The 19,332-nt window shown below is 38.7% G+C and overlaps 13 non-coding genes across 13 annotated transcripts; all 13 read left to right on the top strand.

Annotated features, from left to right (window-relative positions):
• Positions 1–320: 320 nt before the first annotated feature.
• Positions 321–393, top strand: TRNAA-AGC (transfer RNA alanine (anticodon AGC)). Its single transcript has one exon. It is a non-coding gene; the product is annotated as a tRNA-Ala (tRNA).
• Positions 394–2,280: 1,887 nt separating this feature from the next.
• On the top strand, positions 2,281–2,353 carry TRNAA-AGC (transfer RNA alanine (anticodon AGC)). Its single transcript has one exon. It is a non-coding gene; the product is annotated as a tRNA-Ala (tRNA).
• Positions 2,354–4,215: 1,862 nt separating this feature from the next.
• On the top strand, positions 4,216–4,288 carry TRNAA-AGC (transfer RNA alanine (anticodon AGC)). Its single transcript has one exon. It is a non-coding gene; the product is annotated as a tRNA-Ala (tRNA).
• Positions 4,289–4,566: 278 nt separating this feature from the next.
• TRNAA-AGC (transfer RNA alanine (anticodon AGC)) lies at positions 4,567–4,639 on the top strand. The gene has a single exon. It is a non-coding gene; the product is annotated as a tRNA-Ala (tRNA).
• A 278-nt stretch (positions 4,640–4,917) lies between these two features.
• Positions 4,918–4,990, top strand: TRNAA-UGC (transfer RNA alanine (anticodon UGC)). The gene has a single exon. It is a non-coding gene; the product is annotated as a tRNA-Ala (tRNA).
• A 1,537-nt stretch (positions 4,991–6,527) lies between these two features.
• On the top strand, positions 6,528–6,600 carry TRNAA-AGC (transfer RNA alanine (anticodon AGC)). Its single transcript has one exon. It is a non-coding gene; the product is annotated as a tRNA-Ala (tRNA).
• Positions 6,601–8,488: 1,888 nt separating this feature from the next.
• Positions 8,489–8,561, top strand: TRNAA-AGC (transfer RNA alanine (anticodon AGC)). The gene has a single exon. It is a non-coding gene; the product is annotated as a tRNA-Ala (tRNA).
• Positions 8,562–10,448: 1,887 nt separating this feature from the next.
• TRNAA-AGC (transfer RNA alanine (anticodon AGC)) lies at positions 10,449–10,521 on the top strand. The gene has a single exon. It is a non-coding gene; the product is annotated as a tRNA-Ala (tRNA).
• A 278-nt stretch (positions 10,522–10,799) lies between these two features.
• TRNAA-AGC (transfer RNA alanine (anticodon AGC)) lies at positions 10,800–10,872 on the top strand. The gene has a single exon. It is a non-coding gene; the product is annotated as a tRNA-Ala (tRNA).
• A 1,887-nt stretch (positions 10,873–12,759) lies between these two features.
• Positions 12,760–12,832, top strand: TRNAA-AGC (transfer RNA alanine (anticodon AGC)). Its single transcript has one exon. It is a non-coding gene; the product is annotated as a tRNA-Ala (tRNA).
• Positions 12,833–13,110: 278 nt separating this feature from the next.
• On the top strand, positions 13,111–13,183 carry TRNAA-AGC (transfer RNA alanine (anticodon AGC)). The gene has a single exon. It is a non-coding gene; the product is annotated as a tRNA-Ala (tRNA).
• Positions 13,184–13,461: 278 nt separating this feature from the next.
• On the top strand, positions 13,462–13,534 carry TRNAA-UGC (transfer RNA alanine (anticodon UGC)). Its single transcript has one exon. It is a non-coding gene; the product is annotated as a tRNA-Ala (tRNA).
• A 3,797-nt stretch (positions 13,535–17,331) lies between these two features.
• Positions 17,332–17,404, top strand: TRNAA-AGC (transfer RNA alanine (anticodon AGC)). The gene has a single exon. It is a non-coding gene; the product is annotated as a tRNA-Ala (tRNA).
• The last annotated feature ends 1,928 nt before the right edge of the window (positions 17,405–19,332 follow it).

Raw genomic sequence — 19,332 nt, 5'->3', positions numbered from 1 at the left:
TTAGCATGCGAGAGGTAGCGGAATCGATGCCCGCATTCTCCAGTTACTTTATTTATACTTTATAAATTTTCAATAATGTTGTGCTTAACGCTGGCAATAAATTGGAGGGAAACAAACTATATAGACCGTATGCTGGCAATAAATTGGAGGGAAACAAACTATATAGACCTTATGATTTCCCACAGATTTTTCATGTGCTTTTCAAGTGTTTTCTTGGTTTCATGTGTAATTAGAACAGTACATGCAGCAAGCCCATCAGTACATTACATGCAGCAAATACACTGTTTCCCTGTTTCACCTAAAACATGCCACTCTATGTAGGGGAATTAGCTCAAATGGTAGAGCGCTCGCTTAGCATGCGAGAGGTAGCGGGATCGATGCCCGCATTCTCCAGTTTCTTTATTTATACTTTATAAATTTTCAATAATGTTGTGCTTAACGCTGGCAATAAATTGGAGGGAAACAAACTATATAGACCTTATGATGGCAATAAATTGGAGGGAAACAAACTATATAGACCTTATGATTTCTCACACACTTTTCATGTGCTTTTCAAGTGTTTTCTTGGTTTCATGTGTAATTAGAACAGTACATGCAGCAAGCCCATCAGTACATTACATGCAGCAAATACACTGTTTCCCTGTTTCACCTAAAACATGCCACTCTATGTAGGGGAATTAGCTCAAATGGTAGAGCGCTCGCTTAGCATGCGAGAGGTAGCGGGATCGATGCCCGCGTTCTCCAGTTACTTTATTTATACTTTATAAATTTTCAATAATGTTGTGCTGAACGCTGGCTATAAATTGGAGGGAAACAAACTATATAGACCCTATGCTTTCCCACAGATTTTTCAACTTCACGAATAACTGTAGAATACAAAGGGGATTTAGTTCAAATGGTGGTGTGCTCGCTTAGCATGCGAGGGGTAGTTGGTTCAATGACCGTGTTCTCTAAGTGTTTTCTTGGTTTCATGTGTAATTAGAGCAGTACAAGCAGCAAGCTTAATGGTACATTACATGAAGCAAATACACTGTTTCCCTGTTTCATCATGTTTCCCTGACATCATCATGGCAATATCATAATGGGTTCATGATGACATCATCACAATGGGTTCATGATGACATCATCATGATGACATCATAATGGGTTCATGATGACTTCATCATCATAATGGGTTTATGATGACATTATCATGACGACATCATGAAGGGTTCGTGATGACATCATCATAAAGGGTTCATGATGACATCATAATGGGTTCATGATGACATCATCATGATGACATCATAATGGGTTCGTGGTGACTTCATTACAATGGGTTCATGATGACATCATCATGACGAAATCATAGTGGGATCATGATTACAGCATCATAATGGGTTCGTGATGACATCATCATGATGACATCATAATGGGTTCGTGATGACATCATCATGATGACATCATAATGGGTTCGTGATGACATCATCATGATGACATCAGAATGGGTCCGTGATGACATCATCATGACATCATAATGTGTTCGTGATGACATCATCGTGATGATATCATAGTGGGTTCATGATGACATCATCACAATAGGTTCATGATGACATCATCATGATGACATCATAATGGGTTCGTGATGACTTCATCATCATAAAGGGTTCATGATGACATGATAATCGGTTCATGATGACATCATCATGATGACATCATAATGGGTTCATGATGACATCATCATGATGACATCATAATGTGTTCGTGATTACATCATCGTGATGACATCATAATGGGTTCATGATGACATCATCACAATAGGTTCATGATGACATCATCATGATGACATCATAATGGGTTCGTGATGACTTCTTCATCATAATGGGTTCATGATGACATCATAATGGGTTCATGATTACATCATAATAGGTTCATAATGGCATCATCACAATGGGTTCATGATGACATCATAATGGGTTCAGGATAACATAATCATGACAACATCATAATGGGTTCATGATGACATCATCATAATGGGTTCATGATGACATCATGATGACATCATAATGGGTTCGTGATGTCTTCATCACCATAATGGGTTCATGATGACACGCTGGCAATAAATTGGAGGGAAACAAACTATATAGACCTTATGCTTTCCCACAGATTTTACATGTGCTTTTCAAGTGTTTTCTTGGTTTCATGTGTAATTTGGGCAGTACATGCAGTAAGCCCATCAGTACATTGCATGCAGCAAATACACTGTTTCCCTGTTTCACCTAAAACAATGGACTCAGTGTAGGGGAATTAGCTCAAATGGTAGAGCGCTCGCTTAGCATGCGAGAGGTAGCGGGATCGATGCCCGCATTCTCCAGTTACTTTATTTATACTTTATAAATTTTCAATAATGTTGTGCTTAACACTGGCAATAAATTGGAGGGAAACAAACTATATAGACCTTATGATGGCAATAAATTGGAGGGAAACAAACTATATAGACCTTATGATTTCCCACAGACTTTTCATGTGCTTTTCAAGTGTTTTCTTGGTTTCATGTGTAATTAGAACAGTACATGCAGCAAGCCCATCAGTACATTACATGCAGCAAATACACTGTTTCCCTGTTTCACCTAAAACATGCCACTCTATGTAGGGGAATCAGCTCAAATGGTAGAGCGCTCGCTTTGCATGCGAGAGGTAGCGGGATCGATGCCCGCGTTCTCCAGTTACTTTGTTTCTACTTTATAAATTTTCAATAATGTTGTGCTGAACGCTGGCTATAAATTGGAGGGAAACAAACTATATAGACCCTATGCTTTCCCACAGATTTTTCAACTTCACGAATAACTGTAGAATACAAAGGGGATTTAGTTCAAATGGTGGTGTGCTCGCTTAGCATGCGAGGGGTAGTTGGTTCAATGACCGTGTTCTCTAAGTGTTTTCTTGGTTTCATGTGTAATTAGAGCAGTACAAGCAGCAAGCTTAATGGTACATTACATGAAGCAAATACACTGTTTCCCTGTTTCATCATGTTTCCCTGACATCATCATGGCAATATCTTAATGGGTTCATGATGACATCATCATGATGACATCATAATGGGTTCATGATGACTTCATCATCATAATGGGTTTATGATGACATTATCATGACGACATCATGAAGGGTTCGTGATGACATCATCATAAAGGGTTCATGATGACATCATAATGGGTTCATGATGACATCATCATGATGACATCATAATGGGTTCGTGGTGACTTCATTACAATGGGTTCATGATGACATCATCATGACGAAATCATAGTGGGATCATGATTACAGCATCATAATGGGTTCGTGATGACATCATCATGATGACATCATAATGGGTTCGTGATGACATCATCATGATGACATCATAATGGGTTCGTGATGACATCATCATGATGACATCATAATGGGTCCGTGATGACATCATCATGACATCATAATGTGTTCGTGATGACATCATCGTGATGATATCATAGTGGGTTCATGATGACATCATCACAATAGGTTCATGATGACATCATCATGATGACATCATAATGGGTTCGTGATGACTTCATCATCATAAAGGGTTCATGATGACATCATAATCGGTTCATGATGACATCATCATGATGACATCATAATGGGTTCATGATGACATCATCATGATGACATCATAATGTGCTCGTGATTACATCATCGTGATGACATCATAATGGGTTCATGATGACATCATCACAATAGGTTCATGATGACATCATCATGATGACATCATAATGGGTTCGTGATGACTTCATCATCATAATGGGTTCATGATGACATCATAATGGGTTCATGATGACATCATAATAGGTTCATAATGGCATCATCACAATGGGTTCATGATGACATCATAATGGGTTCAGGATAACATCATCATGACAACATCATAATGGGTTCATGATGACATCATCATAATGGGTTCATGATGACATCATGATGACATCATAATGGGTTCGTGATGTCTTCATCACCATAATGGGTTCATGATGACACGCTGGCAATAAATTGGAGGGAAACAAACTATATAGACCTTATGCTTTCCCACAGATTTTACATGTGCTTTTCAAGTGTTTTCTTGGTTTCATGTGTAATTTGGGCAGTACATGCAGTAAGCCCATCAGTACATTGCATGCAGCAAATACACTGTTTCCCTGTTTCACCTAAAACAATGGACTCAGTGTAGGGGAATTAGCTCAAATGGTAGAGCGCTCGCTTAGCATGCGAGAGGTAGCGGGATCGATGCCCGCATTCTCCAGTTACTTTATTTATACTTTATAAATTTTCAATAATGTTGTGCTTAACGCTGGCAATAAATTGGAGGGAAACAAACTATATAGACCGTATGCTGGCAATAAATTGGAGGGAAACAAACTATATAGACCTTATGATTTCCCACAGATTTTTCATGTGCTTTTCAAGTGTTTTCTTGGTTTCATGTGTAATTAGAACAGTACATGCAGTAAGCCCATCAGTACATCACATGCAGAAAATACACTGTTTCCCTGTTTCACCTAAAGCATGCCACACTATGTAGGGGAATTAGCTCAAATGGTAGAGCGCTCGCTTAGCATGCGAGAGGTAGCGGGATCGATGCCCGCATTCTCCAGTTACTTTATTTATACTTTATAAATTTTCAATAATGTTGTGCTTAACACTGGCAATAAATTGGAGGGAAACAAACTATATAGACCTTATGATGGCAATAAATTGGAGGGAAACAAACTATATAGACCTTATGATTTCCCACAGACTTTTCATGTGCTTTTCAAGTGTTTTCTTGGTTTCATGTGTAATTAGAACAGTACATGCAGCAAGCCCATCAGTACATTACATGCAGCAAATACACTGTTTCCCTGTTTCACCTAAAACATGCCACGCTATGTAGGGGAATTAGCTCAAACGGTAGAGCGCTCGCTTTGCATGCGAGAGGTAGCGGGATCGATGCCCGCATTCTCCAGTTACTTTATTTATACTTCATAAATTTTCAATAATGTTGTGCTGAACGCTGGCTATAAATTGGAGGGAAACAAACTATATAGACCCTATGCTTTCCCACAGATTTTTCAACTTCACGAATAACTGTAGAATACAAAGGGAATTTAGTTCAAATGGTGGCGTGCTCGCTTAGCATGCGAGGGGTAGTTGGTTCAATGACCGTGTTCTCTAAGTGTTTTCTTGGTTTCATGTGTAATTAGAGCAGTACAAGCAGCAAGCTTAATGGTACATTACATGAAGCAAATACACTGTTTCCCTGTTTCATCATGTTTCCCTGACATCATCATGGCAAGATCATAATGGGTTCATGATGACATCATCACAATTGGTTCATGATGACATCATCATGATGACATCATAATGGGTTCATGATGACTTCATCATCATAATGGGTTTATGATGACATTATCATGACGACATCATGAAGGGCTTCGTGATGACATCATCATAAAGGGTTCATGATGACATCATAATGGGTTCATGATGACATCATCATGATGACATCATAATGGGTTCGTGGTGACTTCATTACAATGGGTTCATGATGACATCATCATGATGAAATCATAGTGGGATCATGATTACAGCATCATAATGGGTTCGTGATGACATCATCATGATGACATCATAATGGGTTCGTGATGACATCATCATGATGACATCATAATGGGTTCGTGATGACATCATCATGATGACATCAGAATGGGTCCGTGATGACATCATCATGACATCATAATGTGTTCGTGATGACATCATCGTGATGATATCATAGTGGGTTCATGATGACATCATCACAATAGGTTCATGATGACATCATCATGATGACATCATAATGGGTTCGTGATGACTTCATCATCATAAAGGGTTCATGATGACATCATAATCGGTTCATGATGACATCATCATGATGACATCATAATGGGTTCATGATGACATGATCATGATGACATCATAATGTGTTCGTGATGACATCATCGTGATGACATCATAATGGGTTCATGATGACATCATCACAATAGGTTCATGATGACATCATCATGATGACATCATAATGGGTTCGTGATGACTTCATCATCATAATGGGTTCATGATGACATCATAATGGGTTCATGATGACATCATAATAGGTTCATAATGGCATCATCACAATGGGTTCATGATGACATCATAATGGGTTCAGGATAACATCATCATGACAACATCATAATGGGTTCATGATGACATCATCTTAATGGGTTCATGATGACATCATGATGACATCATAATGGGTTCGTGATGTCTTCATCACCATAATGGGTTCATGATGACACGCTGGCAATAAATTGGAGGGAAACAAACTATATAGACCTTATGCTTTCCCACAGATTTTACATGTGCTTTTCAAGTGTTTTCTTGGTTTCATGTGTAATTTGGGCAGTACATGCAGTAAGCCCATCAGTACATTGCATGCAGCAAATACACTGTTTCCCTGTTTCACCTAAAACAATGTACTCAGTGTAGGGGAATTAGCTCAAATGGTAGAGCGCTCGCTTAGCATGCGAGAGGTAGCGGGATCGATGCCCGCATTCTCCAGTTACTTTATTTATACTTTATAAATTTTCAATAATGTTGTGCTTAACACTGGCAATAAATTGGAGGGAAACAAACTATATAGACCTTATGATGGCAATAAATTGGAGGGAAACAAACTATATAGACCTTATGATTTCCCACAGACTTTTCATGTGCTTTTCAAGTGTTTTCTTGGTTTCATGTGTAATTAGAACAGTACATGCAGCAAGCCCATCAGTACATTACATGCAGCAAATACACTGTTTCCCTGTTTCACCTAAAACATGCCACGCTATGTAGGGGAATTAGCTGAAACGGTAGAGCGCTCGCTTTGCATGCGAGAGGTAGCGGGATCGATGCCCGCATTCTCCAGTTACTTTATTTATACTTCATAAATTTTCAATAATGTTGTGCTGAACGCTGGCTATAAATTGGAGGGAAACAAACTATATAGACCCTATGCTTTCCCACAGATTTTTCAACTTCACGAATAACTGTAGAATACAAAGGGAATTTAGTTCAAATGGTGGTGTGCTCGCTTAGCATGCGAGGGGTAGTTGGTTCAATGACCGTGTTCTCTAAGTGTTTTCTTGGTTTCATGTGTAATTAGAGCAGTACAAGCAGCAAGCTTAATGGTACATTACATGAAGCAAATACACTGTTTCCCTGTTTCATCATGTTTCCCTGACATCATCATGGCAAGATCATAATGGGTTCATGATGACATCATCACAATTGGTTCATGATGACATCATCATGATGACATCATAATGGGTTCATGATGACTTCATCATCATAATGGGTTTATGATGACATTATCATGACGACATCATGAAGGGCTTCGTGATGACATCATCATAAAGGGTTCATGATGACATCATAATGGGTTCATGATGACATCATCATGATGACATCATAATGGGTTCGTGGTGACTTCATTACAATGGGTTCATGATGACATCATCATGACGAAATCATAGTGGGATCATGATTACAGCATCATAATGGGTTCGTGATGACATCATCATGATGACATCATAATGGGTTCGTGATGACATCATCATGATGACATCATAATGGGTTCGTGATGACATCATCATGATGACATCAGAATGGGTCCGTGATGACATCATCATGACATCATAATGTGTTCGTGATGACATCATCGTGATGATATCATAGTGGGTTCATGATGACATCATCACAATAGGTTCATGATGACATCATCATGATGACATCATAATGGGTTCGTGATGACTTCATCATCATAAAGGGTTCATGATGACATCATAATCGGTTCATGATGACATCATCATGATGACATCATAATGGGTTCATGATGACATGATCATGATGACATCATAATGTGTTCGTGATGACATCATCGTGATGACATCATAATGGGTTCATGATGACATCATCACAATAGGTTCATGATGACATCATCATGATGACATCATAATGGGTTCGTGATGACTTCATCATCATAATGGGTTCATGATGACATCATAATGGGTTCATGATGACATCATAATAGGTTCATAATGGCATCATCACAATGGGTTCATGATGACATCATAATGGGTTCAGGATAACATCATCATGACAACATCATAATGGGTTCATGATGACATCATCTTAATGGGTTCATGATGACATCATGATGACATCATAATGGGTTCGTGATGTCTTCATCACCATAATGGGTTCATGATGACACGCTGGCAATAAATTGGAGGGAAACAAACTATATAGACCTTATGCTTTCCCACAGATTTTACATGTGCTTTTCAAGTGTTTTCTTGGTTTCATGTGTAATTTGGGCAGTACATGCAGTAAGCCCATCAGTACATTGCATGCAGCAAATACACTGTTTCCCTGTTTCACCTAAAACAATGTACTCAGTGTAGGGGAATTAGCTCAAATGGTAGAGCGCTCGCTTAGCATGCGAGAGGTAGCGGGATCGATGCCCGCATTCTCCAGTTACTTTATTTATACTTTATAAATTTTCAATAATGTTGTGCTTAACACTGGCAATAAATTGGAGGGAAACAAACTATATAGACCTTATGATGGCAATAAATTGGAGGGAAACAAACTATATAGACCTTATGATTTCCCACAGACTTTTCATGTGCTTTTCAAGTGTTTTCTTGGTTTCATGTGTAATTAGAACAGTACATGCAGCAAGCCCATCAGTACATTACATGCAGCAAATACACTGTTTCCCTGTTTCACCTAAAACATGCCACTCTATGTAGGGGAATTAGCTCAAACGGTAGAGCGCTCGCTTTGCATGCGAGAGGTAGCGGGATCTATGCCCGCATTCTCCAGTTACTTTATTTATACTTCATAAATTTTCAATAATGTTGTGCTGAACGCTGGCTATAAATTGTAGGGAAACAAACTATATAGACCCTATGCTTTCCCACAGATTTTTCAACTTCACGAATAACTGTAGAATACAAAGGGAATTTAGTTCAAATGGTGGTGTGCTCGGTTAGCATGCGAGGGGTAGTTGGTTCAATGACCGTGTTCTCTAAGTGTTTTCTTGGTTTCATGTGTAATTAGAGCAGTACAAGCAGCAAGCTTAATGGTACATTACATGAAGCAAATACACTGTTTCCCTGTTTCATCATGTTTCCCTGACATCATCATGGCAAGATCATCATGGGTTCATGATGACATCATCACAATTGGTTCATGATGACATCATCATGATGATATCATAATGGGTTCATGATGACTTCATCATCATAATGGGTTTATGATGACATTATCATGACGACATCATGAAGGGTTCGTGATGACATCATCATAAAGGGTTCATGATGACATCATAATGGGTTCATGATGACATCATCATGATGACATCATAATGGGTTCGTGGTGACTTCATTACAATGGGTTCATGATGACATCATCATGACGAAATCATAGTGGGATCATGATTACAGCATCATAATGGGTTCGTGATGACATCATCATGATGACATCATAATGGGTTCGTGATGACATCATCATGATGACATCATAATGGGTTCGTGATGACATCATCATGATGACATCAGAATGGGTCCGTGATGACATCATCATGACATCATAATGTGTTCGTGATGACATCATCGTGATGATATCATAGTGGGTTCATGATGACATCATCACAATAGGTTCATGATGACATCATCATGATGACATCATAATGGGTTCGTGATGACTTCATCATCATAAAGGGTTCATGATGACATCATAATCGGTTCATGATGACATCATCATGATGACATCATAATGGGTTCATGATGACATGATCATGATGACATCATAATGTGTTCGTGATGACATCATCGTGATGACATCATAATGGGTTCATGATGACATCATCACAATAGGTTCATGATGACATCATCATGATGACATCATAATGGGTTCGTGATGACTTCATCATCATAATGGGTTCATGATGACATCATAATGGGTTCATGATGACATCATAATAGGTTCATAATGGCATCATCACAATGGGTTCATGATGACATCATAATGGGTTCAGGATAACATCATCATGACAACATCATAATGGGTTCATGATGACATCATCATAATGGGTTCATGATGACATCATGATGACATCATAATGGGTTCGTGATGTCTTCATCACCATAATGGGTTCATGATGACACGCTGGCAATAAATTGGAGGGAAACAAACTATATAGACCTTATGCTTTCCCACAGATTTTACATGTGCTTTTCAAGTGTTTTCTTGGTTTCATGTGTAATTTGGGCAGTACATGCAGTAAGCCCATCAGTACATTGCATGCAGCAAATACACTGTTTCCCTGTTTCACCTAAAACAATGTACCCAGTGTAGGGGAATTAGCTCAAATGGTAGAGCGCTCGCTTAGCATGCGAGAGGTAGCGGGATCGATGCCCGCATTCTCCAGTTACTTTATTTATACTTTATAAATTTTCAATAATGTTGTGCTTAACGCTGGCAATAAATTGGAGGGAAACAAACTATATAGACCGTATGCTGGCAATAAATTGGAGGGAAACAAACTATATAGACCTTATGATTTCCCACAGATTTTTCATGTGCTTTTCAAGTGTTTTCTTGGTTTCATGTGTAATTAGAACAGTACATGCAGCAAGCCCATCAGTACATTACATGCAGCAAATACACTGTTTCCCTGTTTCACCTAAAACATGCCACTCTATGTAGGGGAATTAGCTCAAATGGTAGAGCGCTCGCTTAGCATGCGAGAGGTAGCGGGATCGATGCCCGCATTCTCCAGTTTCTTTATTTATACTTTATAAATTTTCAATAATGTTGTGCTTAACGCTGGCAATAAATTGGAGGGAAACAAACTATATAGACCTTATGATGGCAATAAATTGGAGGGAAACAAACTATATAGACCTTATGATTTCTCACACACTTTTCATGTGCTTTTCAAGTGTTTTCTTGGTTTCATGTGTAATTAGAACAGTACATGCAGCAAGCCCATCAGTACATTACATGCAGCAAATACACTGTTTCCCTGTTTCACCTAAAACATGCCACTCTATGTAGGGGAATTAGCTCAAATGGTAGAGCGCTCGCTTTGCATGCGAGAGGTAGCGGGATCGATGCCCGCGTTCTCCAGTTACTTTATTTATACTTTATAAATTTTCAATAATGTTGTGCTGAACGCTGGCTATAAATTGGAGGGAAACAAACTATATAGACCCTATGCTTTCCCACAGATTTTTCAACTTCACGAATAACTGTAGAATACAAAGGGGATTTAGTTCAAATGGTGGTGTGCTCGCTTAGCATGCGAGGGGTAGTTGGTTCAATGACCGTGTTCTCTAAGTGTTTTCTTGGTTTCATGTGTAATTAGAGCAGTACAAGCAGCAAGCTTAATGGTACATTACATGAAGCAAATACACTGTTTCCCTGTTTCATCATGTTTCCCTGACATCATCATGGCAATATCATAATGGGTTCATGATGACATCATCACAATGGGTTCATGATGACATCATCATGATGACATCATAATGGGTTCATGATGACTTCATCATCATAATGGGTTTATGATGACATTATCATGACGACATCATGAAGGGTTCGTGATGACATCATCATAAAGGGTTCATGATGACATCATAATGGGTTCATGATGACATCATCATGATGACATCATAATGGGTTCGTGGTGACTTCATTACAATGGGTTCATGATGACATCATCATGACGAAATCATAGTGGGATCATGATTACAGCATCATAATGGGTTCGTGATGACATCATCATGATGACATCATAATGGGTTCGTGATGACATCATCATGATGACATCATAATGGGTTCGTGATGACATCATCATGATGACATCAGAATGGGTCCGTGATGACATCATCATGACATCATAATGTGTTCGTGATGACATCATCGTGATGATATCATAGTGGGTTCATGATGACATCATCACAATAGGTTCATGATGACATCATCATGATGACATCATAATGGGTTCGTGATGACTTCATCATCATAAAGGGTTCATGATGACATCATAATCGGTTCATGATGACATCATCATGATGACATCATAATGGGTTCATGATGACATGATCATGATGACATCATAATGTGTTCGTGATGACATCATCGTGATGACATCATAATGGGATCATGATGACATCATCACAATAGGTTCATGATGACATCATCATGATGACATCATAATGGGTTCGTGATGACTTCATCATCATAATGGGTTCATGATGACATCATAATGGGTTCATGATGACATCATAATAGGTTCATAATGGCATCATCACAATGGGTTCATGATGACATCATAATGGGTTCAGGATAACATCATCATGACAACATCATAATGGGTTCATGATGACATCATCATAATGGGTTCATGATGACATCATGATGACATCATAATGGGTTCGTGATGTCTTCATCACCATAATGGGTTCATGATGACACGCTGGCAATAAATTGGAGGGAAACAAACTATATAGACCTTATGCTTTCCCACAGATTTTACATGTGCTTTTCAAGTGTTTTCTTGGTTTCATGTGTAATTTGGGCAGTACATGCAGTAAGCCCATCAGTACATTGCATGCAGCAAATACACTGTTTCCCTGTTTCACCTAAAACAATGGACTCAGTGTAGGGGAATTAGCTCAAATGGTAGAGCGCTCGCTTAGCATGCGAGAGGTAGCGGGATCGATGCCCGCATTCTCCAGTTACTTTATTTATACTTTATAAATTTTCAATAATGTTGTGCTTAACGCTGGCAATAAATTGGAGGGAAACAAACTATATAGACCGTATGCTGGCAATAAATTGGAGGGAAACAAACTATATAGACCTTATGATTTCCCACAGATTTTTCATGTGCTTTTCAAGTGTTTTCTTGGTTTCATGTGTAATTAGAACAGTACATGCAGCAAGCCCATCAGTACATTACATGCAGAAAATACACTGTTTCCCTGTTTCACCTAAAACATGCCACACTATGTAGGGGAATTAGCTCAAATGGTAGAGCGCTCGCTTAGCATGCGAGAGGTAGCGGGATCGATGCCCGCATTCTCCAGTTACTTTATTTATACTTTATAAATTTTCAATAATGTTGTGCTTAACACTGGCAATAAATTGGAGGGAAACAAACTATATAGACCTTATGATGGCAATAAATTGGAGGGAAACAAACTATATAGACCTTATGATTTCCCACAGACTTTTCATGTGCTTTTCAAGTGTTTTCTTGGTTTCATGTGTAATTAGAACAGTACATGCAGCAAGCCCATCAGTACATTACATGCAGCAAATACACTGTTTCCCTGTTTCACCTAAAACATGCCACTCTATGTAGGGGAATTAGCTCAAACGGTAGAGCGCTCGCTTTGCATGCGAGAGGTAGCGGGATCGATGCCCGCATTCTCCAGTTACTTTATTTATACTTCATAAATTTTCAATAATGTTGTGCTGAACGCTGGCTATAAATTGGAGGGAAACAAACTATATAGACCCTATGCTTTCCCACAGATTTTTCAACTTCACGAATAACTGTAGAATACAAAGGGAATTTAGTTCAAATGGTGGTGTGCTCGCTTAGCATGCGAGGGGTAGTTGGTTCAATGACCGTGTTTTCTAAGTGTTTTCTTGGTTTCATGTGTAATTAGAGCAGTACAAGCAGCAAGCTTAATGGTACATTACATGAAGCAAATACACTGTTTCCCTGTTTCATCATGTTTCCCTGACATCATCATGGCAAGATCATAATGGGTTCATGATGACATCATCACAATTGGTTCATGATGACATCATCATGATGACATCATAATGGGTTCATGATGACTTCATCATCATAATGGGTTTATGATGACATTATCATGACGACATCATGAAGGGTTCGTGATGACATCATCATAAAGGGTTCATGATGACATCATAATGGGTTCATGATGACATCATCATGATGACATCATAATGGGTTCGTGGTGACTTCATTACAATGGGTTCATGATGACATCATCATGACGAAATCATAGTGGGATCATGATAACAGCATCATAATGGGTTCGTGATGACATCATCATGATGACATCATAATGGGTTCGTGATGACATCATCATGATGACATCATAATGGGTTCGTGATGACATCATCATGATGACATCATAATGGGTCCGTGATGACATCATCATGACATCATAATGTGTTCGTGATGACATCATCGTGATGATATCATAGTGGGTTCATGATGACATCATCACAATAGGTTCATGATGACATCATCATGATGACATCATAATGGGTTCGTGATGACTTCATCATCATAAAGGGTTCATGATGACATCATAATCGGTTCATGATGACATCATCATGATGACATCATAATGGGTTCATGATGACATGATCATGATGACATCATAATGTGTTCGTGATGACATCATCGTGATGACATCATCATGGGTTCATGATGACATCATCACAATAGGTTCATGATGACATCATCATGATGACATCATAATGGGTTCGTGATGACTTCATCATCATAATGGGTTCATGATGACATCATAATGGGTTCATGATGACATCATAATAGGTTCATAATGGCATCATCACAATGGGTTCATGATGACATCATAATGGGTTCAGGATAACATCATCATGACAACATCATAATGGGTTCATGATGACATCATCATAATGGGTTCATGATGACATCATGATGACATCATAATGGGTTCGTGATGTCTTCATCACCATAATGGGTTCATGTTGACACGCTGGCAATAAATTGGAGGGAAACAAACTATATAGACCTTATGCTTTCCCACAGATTTTACATGTGCTTTTCAAGTGTTTTCTTGGTTTCATGTGTAATTTGGGCAGTACATGCAGTAAGCCCATCAGTACATTGCATGCAGCAAATACACTGTTTCCCTGTTTCACCAAAAGCAATGGACTCAGTGTAGGGGAATTAGCTCAAATGGTAGAGCGCTCGCTTAGCATGCGAGAGGTAGCGGGATCGATGCCCACATTCTCCAGTTACTTTATTTATACTTTATAAATTTTCAATAATGTTGTGCTTAACGCTGGCAATAAATTGGAGGGAAACAAACTATATAGACCGTATGCTGGCAATAAATTGGAGGGAAACAAACTATATAGACCTTATGATTTCCCACAGATTTTTCATGTGCTTTTCAAGTGTTTTCTTGGTTTCATGTGTAATTAGAACAGTACATGCAGCAAGCCCTTCAGTACATTACATGCAGCAAATACACTGTTTCCCTGTTTCACCTAAAACATGCCACCCTATGTAGGGGAATTAGCTCAAATGGTAGAGCGCTCGCTTTGCATGAGAGAGGTAGCGGGATCGATGCCCGCATTCTCCAGTTACTTTATTTATACTTTATAAATTTTCAATAATGTTGTGCTGAACGCTGGCTATAAATTGGAGGGAAACAAACTATATAGACCCTATGCTTTCCCACAGATTTTTCAACTTCACGAATAACTGTAGAATACAAAGGGGATTTAGTTCAAATGGTGGTGTGCTCGCTTAGCATGCGAGGGGTAGTTGGTTCAATGACCGTGTTCTCTAAGTGTTTTCTTGGTTTCATGTGTAATTAGAGCAGTACAAGCAGCAAGCTTAATGGTACATTACATGAAGCAAATACACTGTTTCCCTGTTTCATCATGTTTCCCTGACATCATCATGGCAATATCTTAATGGGTTCATGATGACATCATCATGATGACATCATAATGGGTTCATGATGACTTCATCATCATAATGGGTTTATGATGACATTATCATGACGACATCATGAAGGGTTCATGATGACATCATAATGGGTTCATGATGACATCATCATGATGACATCATAATGGGTTCGTGGTGACTTCATTACAATGGGTTCATGATGACATCATCATGACGAAATCATAGTGGGATCATGATTACAGCATCATAATGGGTTCGTGATGACATCATCATGATGACATCATAATGGGTTCGTGATGACATCATCATGATGACATCATAATGGGTTCGTGATGACATCATCATGATGACATCATAATGGGTCCGTGATGACATCATCATGACATCATAATGTGTTCGTGATGACATCATCGTGATGATATCATAGTGGGTTCATGATGACATCATCACAATAGGTTCATGATGACATCATCATGATGACATCATAATGGGTTCGTGATGACTTCATCATCATAAAGGGTTCATGATGACATCATAATCGGTTCATGATGACATCATCATGATGACATCATAATGGGTTCATGATGACATCATCATGATGACATCATAATGTGTTCGTGATTACATCATCGTGATGACATCATAATGGGTTCATGATGACATCATCACAATAGGTTCATGATGACATCATCATGATGACATCATAATGGGTTCGTGATGACTTCATCATCATAATGGGTTCATGATGACATCATAATGGGTTCATGATGACATCATAATAGGTTCATAATGGCATCATCACAATGGGTTCATGATGACATCATAATGGGTTCAGGATAACATCATCATGACAACATCATAATGGGTTCATGATGACATCATCATAATGGGTTCATGATGACATCATGATGACATCATAATGGGTTCGTGATGTCTTCATCACCATAATGGGTTCATGATGACACGCTGGCAATAAATTGGAGGGAAACAAACTATATAGACCTTATGCTTTCCCACAGATTTTACATGTGCTTTTCAAGTGTTTTCTTGGTTTCATGTGTAATTTGGGCAGTACATGCAGTAAGCCCATCAGTACATTGCATGCAGCAAATACACTGTTTCCCTGTTTCACCTAAAACAATGGACTCAGTGTAGGGGAATTAGCTCAAATGGTAGAGCCCTCGCTTAGCATGCGAGAGGTAGCGGGATCGATGCCCGCATTCTCCAGTTACTTTATTTATACTTTATAAATTTTCAATAATGTTGTGCTTAACGCTGGCAATAAATTGGAGGGAAACAAACTATATAGACCGTATGCTGGCAATAAATTGGAGGGAAACAAACTATATAGACCTTATGATTTCCCACAGATTTTTCATGTGCTTTTCAAGTGTTTTCTTGGTTTCATGTGTAATTAGAACAGTACATGCAGCAAGCCCATCAGTACATTACATGCAGCAAATACACTGTTTCCCTGTTTCACCTAAAACATGCCACACTATGTAGGGGAATTAGCTCAAATGGTAGAGCGCTCGCTTAGCATGCGAGAGGTAGCGGGATCGATGCCCGCATTCTCCAGTTACTTTATTTATACTTTATAAATTTTCAATAATGTTGTGCTGAACGCTGGCTATAAATTGGAGGGAAACAAACTATATAGACCCTATGCTTTCCCACAGATTTTTCAACTTCACGAATAACTGTAGAATACAAAGGGAATTTAGTTCAAATGGTGGTGTGCTCGCTTAGCATGCGAGGGGTAGTTGGTTCAATAACCGTGTTCTCTAAGTGTTTTCTTGGTTTCATGTGTAATTAAAGCAGTACAAGCAGCAAGCTTAATGGTACATTACATGAAGCAAATACACTGTTTCCCTGTTTCATCATGTTTCCCTGACATCATCATGGCAAGATCATAATGGGTTCATGATGACATCATCACAATGGGTTCATGATGACATCATCATGATGACATCATAATGGGTTCATGATGACTTCATCATCATAATGGGTTTATGATGACATTATCATGACGACATCATGAAGGGTTCGTGATGACATCATCATAAAGGGTTCATGATGACATCATAATGGGTTCATGATGACATCATCATGATGACATCATAATGGGTTCGTGGTGACTTCATTACAATGGGTTCATGATGACATCATCATGACGAAATCATAGTGGGATCATGATTACAGCATCATAATGGGTTCGTGATGACATCATCATGATGACATCATAATGGGTTCGTGATGACATCATCATGATGACATCATAATGGGTTCGTGATGACATCATCATGATGACATCATAATGGGTCCGTGATGACATCATCATGACATCATAATGTGTTCGTGATGACATCATCGTGATGATATCATAGTGGGTTCATGATGACATCATCACAATAGGTTCATGATGACATCATCATGATGACATCATAATGGGTTCGTGATGACTTCATCATCATAAAGGGTTCATGATGACATCATAATCGGTTCATGATGACATCATCATGATGACATCATAATGGGTTCATGATGACATCATCATGATGACATCATAATGTGTTCGTGATGACATCATCGTGATGACATCATAATGGGTTCATGATGACATCATCACAATAGGTTCATGATGACATCATCATGATGACATCATAATGGGTTCGTGATGACTTCATCATCATAATGGGTTCATGATGACATCATAATGGGTTCATGATGACATCATAATAGGTTCATAATGGCATCATCACAATGGGTTCATGATGACATCATAATGGGTTCAGGATAACATCATCATGACAACATCATAATGGGTTCATGATGACATCATCATAATGGGTTCATGATGACATCATGATGACATCATAATGGGTTCGTGATGTCTTCATCACCATAATGGGTTCATGATGACACGCTGGCAATAAATTGGAGGGAAACAAACTATATAGACCTTATGCTTTCCCACAGATTTTACATGTGCTTTTCAAGTGTTTTCTTGGTTTCATGTGTAATTTGGGCAGTACATGCAGTAAGCCCATCAGTACATTGCATGCAGCAAATACACTGTTTCCCTGTTTCACCTAAAACAATGGACTCAGTGTAGGGGAATTAGCTCAAATGGTAGAGCACTCGCTTAGCATGCGAGAGGTAGCGGAATCGATGCCCGCATTCTCCAGTTACTTTATTTATACTTTATAAATTTTCAATAATGTTGTGCTTAACGCTGGCAATAAATTGGAGGGAAACAAACTATATAGACCGTATGCTGGCAATAAATTGGAGGGAAACAAACTATATAGACCTTATGATTTCCCACAGATTTTTCATGTGCTTTTCAAGTGTTTTCTTGGTTTCATGTGTAATTAGAACAGTACATGCAGCAAGCCCATCAGTACATTACATGCAGCAAATACACTGTTTCCCTGTTTCACCTAAAACATGCCACACTATGTAGGGGAATTAGCTCAAATGGTAGAGCGTTCGTTTAGCATGCG

Source organism: Spea bombifrons, chromosome 5, assembly GCF_027358695.1.
Source record: "Spea bombifrons isolate aSpeBom1 chromosome 5, aSpeBom1.2.pri, whole genome shotgun sequence".
Lineage (NCBI taxonomy): Eukaryota > Metazoa > Chordata > Amphibia > Anura > Pelobatidae > Spea > Spea bombifrons.
The sequence above is the reverse complement of the archived record's forward strand: the minus strand, read 5'-3'. Positions and strand labels throughout refer to the sequence as shown.